Raw genomic sequence first — 13,037 nt, 5'->3', positions numbered from 1 at the left:
TCCTGAGGGAGCCCTGAGATCTGTGTGGTCTGCCTGCTCTTTCTTTTGTTAGGGGCCTGAAACATAGGTGTTAACCTAGTAGATACCTTTGAGAATCTAAGGAGATAGACACCTTCATATGAGTGAGGGAATGAATGAGTGGATGAATGAATGAATGAATGAATGGGAGATCAAGAGCCTTCTGAAGCCTATATTTTTACACCCTCTGCTCCCACACACATAGCTCACACATCTCCCCAACTCCAAGCCAAGTTAAGAACATTTGGCTTGGATTTTGGAGCTGCTGACACCCTCCTACCTACTGGCCCTACAGCCCATCTGCCAGGCCTCTTTTCTTTGACAGGCAAAATAACAGCCCCTTGAAAGATGCCCATGTCTCAATCTCCAGAACCTGTGACTATGTTACTTCACCTGGTTAAAGGGATTTTGCAGGTGTAATTAAGTTAAGGGTCTTGAGATAAGAAGATCACGCTGGATTATCTAGGTGGGCCCAATGTAATCACAAGGGTCTTTGTAAGTGAAAGAAGGAAGCAAGAGGGTCAGAGTGACAGAAGAGTTGGTGATGGAGCAAGGTCACAGGATGAAAAAGAGATTTGAAGACACAGTAGTGCTGGCTTTGAAGATGGAGGAAGGAGCCACGAGCTAAGGAACACCGGTGATCATTAGAAGCTGGAAAAGGCAAGGAAACAGATTCTTCCCCAGAGCCCCCAGGAGGAATCAGCCTGCCAACAGTTTGACTTTAGATCCTTGAAATGGATTTGAGACTTCTGACCTCCAGAAATGAAAGGTAATTAGTATGTGTTGTTTAAAGCCACAACATGTGTAGTACTTTGTTACAGGAGCAATAAGAAACCAATACATCTATCTCCCCAGAACAAGCCCCTCATGACAGGGCTGCTGGGCTCCTCCCTGCCTTGACTTGCCACACTGGCCTCAGAGAGATAAGAAGCCACTCTGAGTCCTCAAGCCTTAGTCCCTAGAGCAGAGAAGCACATCGGGAAGCTGATGTGCCGAGCCTCTTCAGAGCACAGATGTCCCACTCTGTGATCCAGCCATTATCCATCACGGGCCAAACCGACCGTGACAGCACACTAGATAACGACCAGCTCTATTAACTGGGAAATAACTTCTCAGCAACCTAAAGGATTTCACAGACATCATATTGCTAATCCATTTCTGGGAAGGCTTGACATTTTTTTCTTAAGTTCTTTGCTAGGTAGCCAATTAGGCAGAGGACATCGAAAGATAATAATAGTTTTATTAAAACTTCTATATCGGCTAGATTTGTTTCATGTATTAAAGAATAGGTGAGTTTCCAAATTCACTTTATGTTTTAAAAGATTATAATGAGCACATAATTCACCTAGACCCACATAACACCTCTTCAAGTGGAATCAAGTGGGTCCTCTCTTTCTCCCTTCCAATGCTAAAACAGGGATGACAAGGGAGGGGATGCTATAGGCTGAATTTTGTCCCCCAAAATTAGTATGTTAAAATCCTAACCCCAGTACTTCAAAATGTGACTATATTTGAAGATAGGGTCTTTACACAGATAATTAAGTTAAAATGAGTAAAGAGGGACAAATATATATTCCACATAGGTGGTATAGAAAACTGAGACTCATGGACATAGATAAAAGTGAAGTGGTTACCAGGGGGCAGGGGTGAGGGAGAAGGGAGTAAAGAGGGACAAATATATGGTGACAGAAAATGATTTGACTTTGGGTGGTGGGTACACAATGCAATCAACAATTCAAATGCCATAGAGATGTTCACTTGAAAACTATGTACTCTTATTGATTAATATCAAGCCATTAAATTTATTTTTCTAAAAAAATGAGGTTATTAGGATAAGCCCTAATAAATATGACTGGTGTCCTTATAAGAAGAGGGATAAATGGTGATGGATGAAGACTTGAATTGCGAAAGGGGGTGTGAACACACAATACAGTGTACAACGATGTATTGTAGAATTGAACACCTGAAACCTGTATAATTCTTTTAACTAGTGTCACCCCAATAAAATTCAATTAAAAATAAAATAAAATATTTTTTTTAAAAAGAGGAAGAAATTAGGACACAGTCAGACACATAGGGAAGACCCTGTGAATACACAGGCAAAAGACAGTCATCTACAAGCCCAGGAGAGAGGCCGCAGAAGAAAGTAAACCAGCTGAAGTAGGGAGGGTATGTGGCAGAAGAACTGCAATTAATAAAAGCTACCGGAGCTGCCAAGAAAGAAGATCACCCCGCACTGGATTTATGGCTTAAAATCAAAAGAGACCAGCTTGATCCAACACAGCAAATTATTTTGCCTAATGGCAACCCCTGGCTTTATGATACATTCATTGTAATACATAAGCATGCTAAACAGCACACCCCACACCACCATGACCGGAAATGGAAAGCCCACATAAAGAGAGAAAATGGCCAATGGAGCTTCTCTGATAAATCTCCACCCCTTTCCCAGGAAGATCCTGAATATGCCTCCTCCTTACTGAATACCGTCCTTCCTGATTAAATGAACTCAATAAAGGAAGCAAATATCACTAAGGGGGTCTGCTCTGCCTACGGAGCAGCCCATTCTCTGTCTCCCTACATCACCAATAAGCCCATTTTCACTTTAAACTCTATGCTGGTTTGACTTTGAATCCTTTCCTATGCAAAGGAAAAGCCCATAGTGTGTCACAGACCCTTGAGCCCTCAGACCTCTAGAATATTTGCATCATAGTGAGATCTTGAGGTTGGACTTATTGCTTCTAGAACTGTGAGAAATAAATTTCTGCTGTTTAAGCTGCCCAGTCTGTGATGCTTTGTCCTGGCAGCCCTAGCAGACTAATACAGGGGGTTATCTTTATCAGCACCCTACACAGATTTCTCTACTCGGCTGATAGCCAGAATTAATGTGCTAAGATTCTGTTTCCAATATATTCAACTCTTTTATGAAAGTAGCAAATTGATATCTTATGTTCTGTTCATTGCACCAACTAATTAGGTGAAAAGAACTAACATTTTTCAAGTCCTTGCTATACCCCAGACACTGTAAGAGGCTATTCACATCTGTTATCTCATTTAATCCTCACAGGAGGCATTGTTATTCTTTTTAAAAAAAAATTATTTTCCCATTGATTTGGGAGGGGGGAGAAGAGAGAGAGAGAAGCATCAATCCATTGTTCCACTTAGCTGTTACATTTAGTTGTGCACTCATTGTTTGCTTCTCATAAGTGCCCTGACCAGGGACCAACCCGTGACCACAGTGTGCTGGGACAATGCTTTATCCACTGAGCCACCTGGCCAAGACTAACATTTTTAGTCCTTGTTTTTTTCTGTTTGTTTGTTTTTTAAGGTGAGAGGAGGGGAGATAGTGAGGTAGACTCCCACACAGGCCCCAACCAGAATCCACCCAGAAACCCCATCTGAGGCTGATGCTTGAATACCGAGCTATATTTAGTGCCTGAAGTTGATGCACTCCAACAGAGCTATCATCAGTGCCTGGGGCCACACCTGAATCAATTGAGCTACTGGCTGGGGAAGGGTAGAGAGAGAGAAGGGGGAGAGGGAGGAGAGAAGCAGATGGCCACTTCTCCTGTGTGCCCTGATTGAAATCGAACCTGGGATATCCATATGCAGGGCCAATGCTCTATCCACTGATCCACCAGCCAGGACCATTGTTAGTACTTTAAACAAAAGTTCAGATGAGGAAACTAAGGCTTAGTGCAGTTTTAAAACCTGACCAGGGCCACGTGGATGTTTTGTGACAATAACATCTGAGTTCAGCACAACCTTCTCCACACAACTATGTTACCTTTGTACTGAGAGTGGTGTAGTCTCCCAAGCAAGTATGAAGATGAACAGAGGCTCTATTTTGTCTCCTTTGAGCTAGGAGACTATTTCTGGGAAGGAGGTACAAGAACAGTAAGAGGATGAGAAAAACAAAAGCATCCTTTTTTATGTATACATAGGAAGCAAAAATCTAGCTGCTTACTGAGAGGGTTTGTGCATCACTTCCCCTCCCTTGGTAATGCTGCTGATGCCGGCTGCTTGGAGATTGCGATAAACAAGTTGTAATATATTAGCACGAATGTTTGCAGCATGCTCCTATAGCTGGCAGAATTCCTGAGAAATAGTTTTTATGGCACCGATCTCCTTGGAGACTTTAAATAACAGCCTAAAATGTATGGTACAGAGATCACAGGGTTTATTACTTTAGTTTCTGCCTGGTGTTCTGCAATTTATAGGTTTCCTGATAAATTGGGATCCATTCAGCTGGTACATATTATGTGGGATGGTGGAATTGTCTCTTCCGTGTTGAAGGATTAGAAATGGGCAGATGCCTTGATTGGGTAATAACGGCGCCAACCCCAGCTGTGCGTGTCAGACAGGGCCCAGCCTGGGCATTTGGGCTCATTTTAAAGAGAAATGGGCTTCCACAGTAGGACTTCACCCCTTCCTCCAACTCCCAATACCTTCTAGTCTCAGAGGAGCCAGACATTGAGTTAGTAATCTCGTATTTTCATCAGACTCGGTCTAAAAGCAAACAAATCAGCATATCAGTTCTTTGGGGGGTAAGGGGTGGTGGTAAAGGGGTCTTTACTAAAACATGCAAACTAAAATTACACTTCAGAATCCAGCAATAGGGGGTGGCTTTTTTATACAGAACCTCAGAGTACACTGTTCCCTCTCTTCCATGGATGAAGTCAAATAAAATCTGCTTATAGCGGCTGTGGCTGCTCTATATGCACTTAATTAATCTGCCTTTGTGAGAAATCAAATTTTACGGGCCATGAACAAGGAACCTGTGAGAGAAAGCTGTGAATTTGTGTTCCTGATTTTCACTTGATCAGTCTGTTGCCTTAAAAAATAAAGAAAAAGTTTTTTAAAGGAAAGGGACATCAATTAAATTTTGTTGTTTCTGTTGTTGATGTTCTGAGTCTTTTTGTTTTTTGTTTTTTAATCAAGCTAGTATATAGGAACAGTACGTTCCTTTCAACTGAAAGTCTGGTATGGATTTCAGCGTTTGGACATTGATGCCCTTTTAGATCCCATCTGGCAGCTAATCTGCAAAGGATGACGGATTTACACAAAGGGTCTCAACTCTGAAGTGTCATTAAGTTCCATTGGGTCAATAAATCTTGAAAATGCATTCAAACAACAAAGCTCAATAATTGTATAAGCATGGTTAGCCTGTTTCTTCAGCGGATAAGAAAGAAAAGGAAAAAGGAAAGAAGAAGGCATGGCTTGGTTATGAGAAGTTGGAAAAACAGTTGGAAGAAACCTGCCTTACACCCACCACACTATGAATTCTAGATATTCCTTTAAGCTCAGAAGGTGCCCAGTTTTCTGTAGTAAGAAATGTTTTCCAATGTGCTCATGCAATTTGTGACCCAGTCCTGGGAAGACAGCTTTCTACCTAATGGGTCTGGCCCTAAGATAAATTAACAGCCCTTTATGAGGTCATTGAACCTCCTGGAAAGGAAGGAGAGGGCTCAGAGGATTCAACGGACATCCAGTGTTGTGAGAGTTGCTAAGCTCATGTCTCAGCCACCAACTGCTGCTGCAGAACCATTCAGAGCCAGTTCTGTTAAAAGGCCATGCCTAGGCAGGTACAAGGTCATGAGCCTTCTTCTCTCAGGGGCTTTACCAAGGATCAAGATAACTACTTTTGAGAAATGAAAGACAACCTAGATTGCTTACTGTTTTATAACCTATAGCAAGATTCCCAACGGTCTTGTCTCCTAGAAAAGATGAATTCTGGAAATGACTCCAAATGTCCCATATGCAGTGGCCATATAGAGAGGGAAGGAGGGAGAAGTTGACAATGAGGGCAGAGGATGCAGTGATCAGCCCAAATGGGCTGTCTTGAGCGCCTGGCAAGAAGCACTTCTCCTGGATCCTCTTATGTCCACAAAATCCATGAGGTTACTATTATTCCCATTTTACCCATTAGGAAACTAACACAAACAAAATAACTAATTTCAAGATCCATAAGCACAAAGTGATAGAAGCATGTGGTCTGAAATCAAAAAAAAATCTGCCTCCATTGTGCACATTGAAGTTGTAAGGGATGCTCTTTGGTGGATAAAACTGAGTTTATAAAGTTCACCAACCAATCTAAGACCCAACTTTGGGAGCATAATTCATTCATCATTAGTACTGCCTATAGAGAAATGCAATGTAAACACATGCAGACATCAAGACCTACCAATGTATCTGCACACAAAAAAAGACCCACTGAAAGCTCAAGCATCATACAGCCAAAAGCTAGATAATTCACAACGGCCATTTCAACTTTGCTGTGGGACCATCTAAAGTGGAGTGATTTCTTTAAAAACATCCTTTGTGATATGTGTGGGACCCCTCCTTTGCCCTCACTCCCAGTTATCCCTCAATGGCTAATCCCTTCCTCCTGACACTGGTCCCTCTCACCCTGACCACTTCCAATTACTAAACTGTTAACTGGAATAAACAACCTCACAGACCCTCTGGGGAAAGCCCAGAGAAATGGCAATCACTGCCCCAAGCAAGAGATGGCCTCATCTTAAAAGAGAACAAATCAAAAACACACAAGCTTCACACCCTGATTACTTCTCAGAGGTGAACCAGTCATCTGTTGGAGCAATTCTGTCCCTTTTTTCTTCCTTTTTCTTTTGTTGTTTTTTTTTCCATTGATTTGAGAGAGAGAGAGAGAGAAAGGGAGGGAGTTGGGAGAGAAAGAGAGAAGCATCAACTTGTTGTTCTACTTAGTTGTGCACCCATTGATTGCTTCTCATATGTGTCCTGAATAGGATTTGAACCAGTGGCCTCCAGGCTGAGCTGGCACTCATGGGATCCAACCAGTGCCATCTGTGCTCCAGGACAATGCTCTATCCATTGCACCAGCAGCCAGGGTTTTTTCTTTTTCCTTTTCTTTTGTTTCCTTTTCCTTTTCTTTTCTCTTCTTTCCTTCCTTCCTTCATTTTTTTCATTCTTTCTAATAAAAACTTCTAGCCATGCCCACAGGAATAAATAAACACATCCAGGAAAACCATTAAAATTACAACCAACTACTTGAAGGGCTAGGGGTCCTTCAAGCTTTCACAGTGATGTAAGGTAGCCATATCCTGAAGAAGTAAGAAGCCTCCCATGACTGGTAGGCAAGAAGATGCGACTACGTTCATTAGCAACCATGTCTGGCCTTCCACCCCAAAGCCACGCTTCCCCATCAGAGAGGAAATAAGGGAGAAGGGTTACTTGTCAAGGCCTTTGTATTGCTAACTGCTCAGAGCCCAGGCCTCCTATACTCATCTTCCCAGTGAGGAATTAGTTTCTCTGAGGATGGGATTTGGGCAAGGAGTAGTTTGAAAGGCTAGTTATCTATTTCTCGTATTGGAATGAGAGAGAAGGCCAAAGACCTAATCCCAGGAAGAACCCTCCAGCACAATACTCTTCCATCATCTGCTCCCACTGTATTGGACTTTTCTTGGGGACAGTGTGGATGGTGCTCCCAGCCTCTGGAGATGACTCTAGTATGAATTCAGATAATGTACACATTACTTCAGCAAAGATCTTTATGGAGAACTTATGACATGCCAAAAAATGGTAGCAGAGATCAAAAACACCAAAGACCCAGTGCTCACCATGCCAAGGAACCCACAGACTGGTTGGAGGCAGGGATAAACAAGCTGAGGGGTATAGTAAAATACAATGAAGGTCATGACAGAGAGAGGCATGGATTTCCTGGGCATAGACAGGGCAGGGCAGCACATCAGACTAGAGGCGAGGACAAGGTTGAGTCTTAGAAGACAAATAAAGGAACAGATGGCCCAATAATTATTATTAATTTAGAAAAAACATAATTCTCTTATGGGATCTGTTTCCCAAAAGAATTCATATGTTGAAGCCCAGTACCTCAAAATATGACTATATTAGAGAAAGGGCCTTTAAAAAGGTGATTAAGGTAAAAGAAGGTCATATGGGTGGGTCCTAGTCCACTATGACTTGTGTTGTTGTAAGAAGAAGAAATTAGGACACAGACACACACAGAGAAAAGACCATGTGAGGATACCAGGAGAAGACAGCATGTACAAGTCAATGAGAAAGGCATCAGAAGAAACTTACCCTGCTGACATCTTGATCTTGGACTCCTAGCCTGTGAAAAAACAAATTTCTGTTGCTTAAGCCACCCAGTCTGTGTACTTTGTTATGGAAGCCCTAGCAAACTCATACACTCTTTAAGAGAAAGACTAATAAAAGAGAGTGTGTCGTGGAGGTTTATATACATAGCAAGTACATCAACAGCAGCAATCTTGTTTACCATTCTATCCTAGCACTCAAGAATGGGGTATGTGGCAGGTTCCCTATGAATATCTGTTCTCTGAACCTGCCAAGCGTACCTGGTCTCAGGACATTTGCACTTGTTGCTCCTTCTACCTTGAATGCTCCCATCCTCTCCTCTGCGTTCCTCACCCTAGCTCTCCCAGGCATTCTCAACCACTTCCCCTTACTTGAGCTTTTCTCATACCACCCACCTCCTAACATAGTACATGGTTGTTAGTTTACTGCCTGTTCCCCCACCCCCCCCACCTCTGCCTAAACTCCATGAGAGTAGAAACTTTATTTATGTAGATGTGCAGCTGCTCTCTTTAGCAATTAAACAGTACCGGGCACATAGAAAGCATCAATAAATACTTGTTGAACAAAGGAGTGCACTGTCCATACAGTTTTATTCTCCCTCAAAGCCATCTTTCCCTTTGCTCCAATTCTGTGTTCATTAAACCATCCTGTGGTCCTAATTCAGTGATCTTACTACTAGGAGGAGATTTTTCTGAAAAGTGTTTTGTTTTATTTTTTTGTTTGTTTGTTTATTTTTACTTTAACAATAAAGACCCAGACAACAGTTTTGAAGGTGAGTTCAAATAAACATGGAAAGACTTCCCATTGTTCATTAGGTCAAGACTAAATCCTTAGTACGTCATACTCCATACATTACATCAGGTTTCTGTCCTCTCCTCCACCCTCACTCCCCCTTACTCTGTGCCTCCTACTTTAGACTTTGATGCATTGAGCCACTCACGACTAATTCATTCATTCACCCAACACTGAGAGGGACCTCCTCTGTGCCCGGCAAAGTAGTGCTCTGCATGGCGACCTTTGTGTGTGGTGTTGTTTCTTTCATGAACCTCCTTCTGGCTTTGCCAAGTTAACAGGTTTGTTCTCACATGGGCAGATTATCAGAGTTGAGAACAAACCAGGAGGAAGATCAGAGAGAATCAGCAGGGAGGTTGATCGCTGTCCTTAGGGGCAGCTTTAAGATCATAAAACATAACCACAAAGAAGGCAAGAGGAGACCAAAGATAGCTTCTTTATTTCTTGTAGTCACTTGGTGTTCATTTTTGCCCGCATTGTCCTTCATATCTGTCCCCATCCAGGTTTGGGGCGGTAAATCTATTTTTAAAAAAATAAGAGGGTTGTGGTAATTTAACTCAGTCTATACATACATTTCACCCACAGTAGTGTAGAGATGGGAATTTTATAAAAATTTGATTGACATTAATTAATAGTGAGATACCATTTTGCATTCATGAGATGAGTAAAATGCATTAGCAAGAATGTACAAAAGTGAGTCCTCTCATCATGCTGTGGAAGTGCTGGGCCTCTGGGCTGTCCTCTTCGGAGGACACTTGGCTCAGCAGTCCCACCCCTTGGTATCTACCCTAGAGGGACATGCCATGCACCCAAGGAGGCACAAATTAGGATGCTCATGGTAGTACGTTCATAGCCAAACATTACAAACAATCTAAATGCCCATCAGAATAGGAATGGCTAAATAAACTCCAACATGCTCATAATATAGAATACTACATAGCCTTTAAAAAGCATAAGATATATATGTATTTGTACCACATGAATTGATTGCCTGTGTTAACTCCATGAACTCAAGGGGTTTGATTTCTTCTGCTGGTTGTCCGGTGTGTTCCTAGTAATTGAAGACTGTACCTGGCACCTAGCAGCTACCCAATAAATATTTATTGAATAAATGGAAGTTAATTTAAAAAGCATGTTACAAAGTATACAGTATGGTACTTTTATATGTGATCATTTGTATTGGAAAAAAGAAAACCAGTAGTATTTTCTATGAATACATGTATGTGTGTTAATGCTTAGGAAAAGATCTAGAAGGATACAAACTGGGAATACACTGGGAGCAGAATAGGGAAGGTCAGTAGAGACTTTAGCTTTAATGATACTGTTTCCATTATTCCAAGGAAAATATTCTATATTACTTTATTAGCCATATTACTTGGCTAATAAAAAATTAATTTAAAAAATTTTAAATGCCTAATTACAACTACCATGCTTGCTTCTGAGGCAGAGGAAAACAATTAGCTCAGTGCTCTTTAATTTTCCTCTGTCAAAAAATGGGATGAATCCCAGAATTTGAGGCAGAACCCAGTCTGCATGTGCTGGAGAATTAGGGACTCACACCAGGGTAAGGAAAGTGCAAGGCAAAGTGGTGCCATGAATATCAATATGAAAAATTCTTTTCAAAATTTTTACTTATTAAGAAAAGTAAGGGATAAGAAGAGTGATGGAATGTAAAAAATCCCCTAGAAAAGATGACAAGCACAGTTGTGTTACAAGCAGATGGACTCTTTGAGAGAAAGACCTTGCTTTAATAGGAGAAAATGCCCTGGCTGGTTGGCTCAGTGGTAGAGCATCGGCCTGGCATGTGGAAGTCCCGGGTTCAATTCCTAATTAGAGCACACAAGAGAAGCACTCATCTGCTTCTCCACCCCTCCCCCTCTCATTTCTCTCTTTCTCTCTCTTCTCTTCCCCTCCTGAAGCCATGGCTTAGCTGGAACAACTTGGCCCTGGGGTGTTGAGGATAGCTTCATGGCCTCCACCTCAGGCTCTAAGAAGAGCTCTGTTGCTAAGCAACAGAGCAATACCCCAGATGGGCAGAGCATCACTGCCTAGTGGGCTTGTCAGGTAGATCCCAGTTGAGATGCATGCAGAAGTCTGTCTCTGCCTCCTCTCTTCTCACTGAATTTAAAAAAAAAAAAAGATAGGAGCAAATTAGTGGTTTTAAAAATTCTGGGCTTGAAGTGATTGTGAGATGTCTAAAAGGATATCCAGTAGGCAGGAAGGTATTTCCTGAAATGGAGCAGGGATGATGAAAGTTATTTGCATAGAAGGGATAATGAAACATTGGAATAGGAATGAGCTCTCCACTGGAGAGAGTATGAGAGCTGAAGAGCAGAGAGAATATATCTAGTCAATAGCCACCCCAGTTTGAGAAGTGCCTAAGTATGGTGCTTGTCAAACAATACCATTGTCACATCACTCAAAAGGTCAAGAACACTCAGACAGTAATGTCAATGACTGAACTTTGACCAATGTAAGTTAACAGGAAAAAACTAGTAGAAAATTCATTAACGAAAGTTCAGTTATCAATTGCAATCAATAGCCTGGACAGAGATGTTTTTAATTGATAGGTCATCCCTGCCTGTAAGAGTTACAGCTTGTGTGAAAAATACCAATCTTGTATTTCCTGGGAGGGGCCTCTCCATTCATGTAGCACAATGCCATTCCAACTCAATCACCAGGGCAGATTATCCACAGAGGAACCCAAATCACTATTTCTGCACCATAAATTCAGGACAAGAATTCCTCAAAAGAAGCATCAGATTAATGCCCAAAACTCTATTGAAAGGCTCAGTTTCGGCCTAGCGTGCGGAGGACCCGGGTTCGATTCCCGGCCAGGGCACACAGGAGAAGCACCCATTTGCTTCTCCACCCCTCTGCCGCGCCTTCCTCTCTGTCTCTCTCTTCCCCTCCCGCAGCCAAGGCTCCATTGGAGCAAAGATGGCCCGGGCGCTGGGGATGGCTCTGTGGCCTCTGCCTCAGGCGCTAGAGTGGCTCTGGTCGCAACATGGCGACGCCCAGGATGGGCAGAGCATCGCCCCCTGGTGGGCAGAGCATCGCCCCTGGTGGGCGTGCCGGGTGGATCCCGGTCGGGCGCATGCGGGAGTCTGTCTGACTGTCTCTCCCTGTTTCCAGCTTCAGAAAAATGCAAAAAATAAAAATAAAAAAAAAAATAAAAAAAGAAAGGCTCAGTTTCTTCTTGTTAAGACCCTCCTCTCGAGTTAGAATGCATGTTACTCCCATCGTGATAGCACCTTGGAAAATATGCTGACGTTGGAGTCAACCCAACTGAAAATCAAATCACAATTTTCCCACTTTAGCTCTTTGAGTTTGCCTCCCAAAGCCTCTATTTCCACATCTATAAAATGGAGTGATAATGTCTATCTCACAGAGTTGTTATAAGAAATAATAGAAATAATGTGTGTAGAGCACATGGCACATGATAGCCCTAGAATAACTAGCAGTCCCCCATCTTCCTGTCCCCTCGCTGAGGGAAAGAAAGAAAAACAACGTCTGAGGGCTAGAGGTGAGAGGAACATGCCTGACCGGCCGGTGGCTTTGCTTCACCACAGATCTCCACACAACGCTGAATAATGACTTCATTTTTAACTAAACCTTGATGAGGTAGGTGTCTATCCTCACCTGCATCCTGCACACCACCAAAGAAAAAAATAATCAGCCTGCCCCACACTAAGAAAGGAACACATAACTAAGCAGTGTCATATGTCTTTCTTTTTTTTTTTTAAGAGCTCTAGATATGAGAAGATGAAGAGGAAAAAGAAAAGATGGATTTCTTTTCTGAAGAAGACAGCCCAAAGCATGACCATGTCACACGTGATCATTAACTCACTAGGCTCCTCCTCCTGCTCTCCATGCTGAGGCCAGCCCAGCATGTGCTGGGAGCAGAGGGGATGAAGAAGACAAGGGCAAGGGCAAGAGCAGCAGTATGAGTGACGGCAAAAACCTAGGGCGGGAGTCTTGTGGCTCCTGCATGGTACAGGGCACCCAGCCCCATTGGAACAGCTCAGCCATCAGTATGTCCCATCCACATGGTGCTGGAGGCTTGAGTAATGGCCCAAACCTTTCATGTTGTGTGTGCATGTTTGGTTGTCCAATGACTCAGCCATTCTAGA

The sequence above is a fragment of the Saccopteryx leptura genome, chromosome 1, assembly GCF_036850995.1.
Source record: "Saccopteryx leptura isolate mSacLep1 chromosome 1, mSacLep1_pri_phased_curated, whole genome shotgun sequence".
In the NCBI taxonomy this organism is placed as follows: domain Eukaryota; kingdom Metazoa; phylum Chordata; class Mammalia; order Chiroptera; family Emballonuridae; genus Saccopteryx; species Saccopteryx leptura.
This window is presented reverse-complemented; position numbering follows the sequence as displayed.